Source organism: Apodemus sylvaticus, chromosome 6 (genome assembly GCF_947179515.1).
Source record: "Apodemus sylvaticus chromosome 6, mApoSyl1.1, whole genome shotgun sequence".
Classification (NCBI taxonomy): Eukaryota; Metazoa; Chordata; class Mammalia; order Rodentia; family Muridae; genus Apodemus; species Apodemus sylvaticus.
This window is the reverse complement of record NC_067477.1, coordinates 92,894,351-92,896,098: the sequence shown is the minus strand read 5'-3', so window position 1 is coordinate 92,896,098 and position 1,748 is coordinate 92,894,351. Positions and strand designations below refer to the sequence as shown.

Below are 1,748 nucleotides of genomic sequence, written 5' to 3'. Positions count from 1 at the left end.
CAGACCATTCAGCTTTAAAACTAGTGCTCATTCCCAAGCCCTGTATTTATTTATTTATAAGCAGAATCTGCCCTGTGGTGGCCAGAATTTGGAGCAAAGGTGCTCATTTGACTATTTCCATGATCTGTTCATTTTCCAGTCTTAAAGAAAAACATTGTCCTAAATTGAAAAATATATAAGACATAATATATACCAAAACAATCCTGCCCCTAGAAGCATTGTACGTGCGGCTGCTGTGTCACATGTGCATCAGTAGGTGTCTGAGAGAAGAAAGGCTATGCCGCTGCCCAAGAGTTCAGACCTGTAAACATCTGAATAATTCCTAGCCTAACATTTCCTGAAAAAGGTGAGCCTAGACTGATTACCAATCCAGTACCAGGGTGCCCAGACAGGAAGCTAGCTTGAGACAACTATTAGTACAGCTCTGTGTGGGTCTAAACAAGCTTCCGGGGTGGGGAGCAAGCAGGAGACAAGATGAACTGAACATGAGGCTACACCTAAAATGATCACCTGTCTGGTGCCGCGGGTCCCAGAGAGAAAGCCAGCCTGAGATGACTATGCAGGCAACCATGCGTGAGCTGACTCTTGCCCAGAGCCTTAATGCACAGAGGATAACACTCCTCAGACCACTCCTGACACTCAGAGACCACCACCACCCCAGCACCACCAAGAGGAGCAAGTGAGTGGTAGAGAAATGGAAAGAGAAGGATGTGTACACAGTGAAGAGAAGCACAATTGGAGTCTTGAGGGCAGTGAGGAACCGTCTGATATGAGTATCGATGCCACCTGAGAACATGTCAGGGTCCTGACCTGTGCTGCCACCTGGGGAGAACTGTGTTCTTGGCCCTGCAGCAGCAGGGATCTGTTATCACCAAAGACCATGAGTGCATCCCTGATCGGGGCTGCTGCCCAGGAACATGTTGACATCTGAGGGCTGTGCAGAACTGGTCCCACCCCTCACCTGGGCATCATGGCAGAGCTGGCCCTAGGATACTGAGAGCAGGAGAGTTGACCCTCCCCCTAGGCAGCTGCCCTGGAGAGTAGCCCTGCCCCTCATCTCCCATGCAGCAGCATGGACAAGGGAGAGATACCCTCCTCCACACTCAGTATCTTTGCCACCTACTGTAGCCAGGAGAGCTGTCCTCAAAGCAGGAAAGCTGTCCCTGCCCCTCACCTGCTGTAGCACTCAGGAAAGAGGGCCCTGCACCTCACCTGGGAAGCACAGTAGAGCTGACCCTGGTGGCAGGGACCCAGGAGAGCCAGCCCTGAGGTGTGAGCATGAGAGAGCTGAGCCGGCAACTTGTCTCTTATGTGATGGGGATGAGGAGAGATGCCATTTCCCCTCCCTTGGAGAGCAGGCCCAGACCCTTGCCCACCATGGCACTCGGGAGAGCGGGTCCTGATGGCGAGTACCGATGAGCCAACCCAGTGTGCGTGAGAGCTGGAGAGCTGGCTCTGCCCCTTGCTGCTGCAGCATGGTTGGATGGCTAGCTGGGGCAAGGCAGGAGAGCTGGCCCTGGTGGTATGGATGTAGGAGAGCTGGCAGGGTCACCAGCTCAGATACCTCTCACCCTGCCCGGATGTAGGAATCCGAATTGGCCCACCCCAATATCTACCCAATCCATGAACTGCTGGAGTGTGTGAAAGGGTCGATCCTACAGATCCAAAACTACAGGATCTCCATGACGCAGAGCAACAACAGGATATCCCACAGGAGTCCCAGTGAGGTTCCAGTATTGATAGAGTAG

General features: G+C 52.9%; 1 non-coding gene across 1 annotated transcript; it reads left to right on the top strand.

Annotated features, from left to right (window-relative positions):
* Nucleotides 1-202: 202 nt before the first annotated feature.
* On the top strand, nt 203-335 carry LOC127688240 (small nucleolar RNA SNORA17). Its single transcript, XR_007978645.1, has one exon. It is a non-coding gene; the product is annotated as a small nucleolar RNA SNORA17 (small nucleolar RNA).
* Nucleotides 336-1,748: the final 1,413 nt, after the last annotated feature.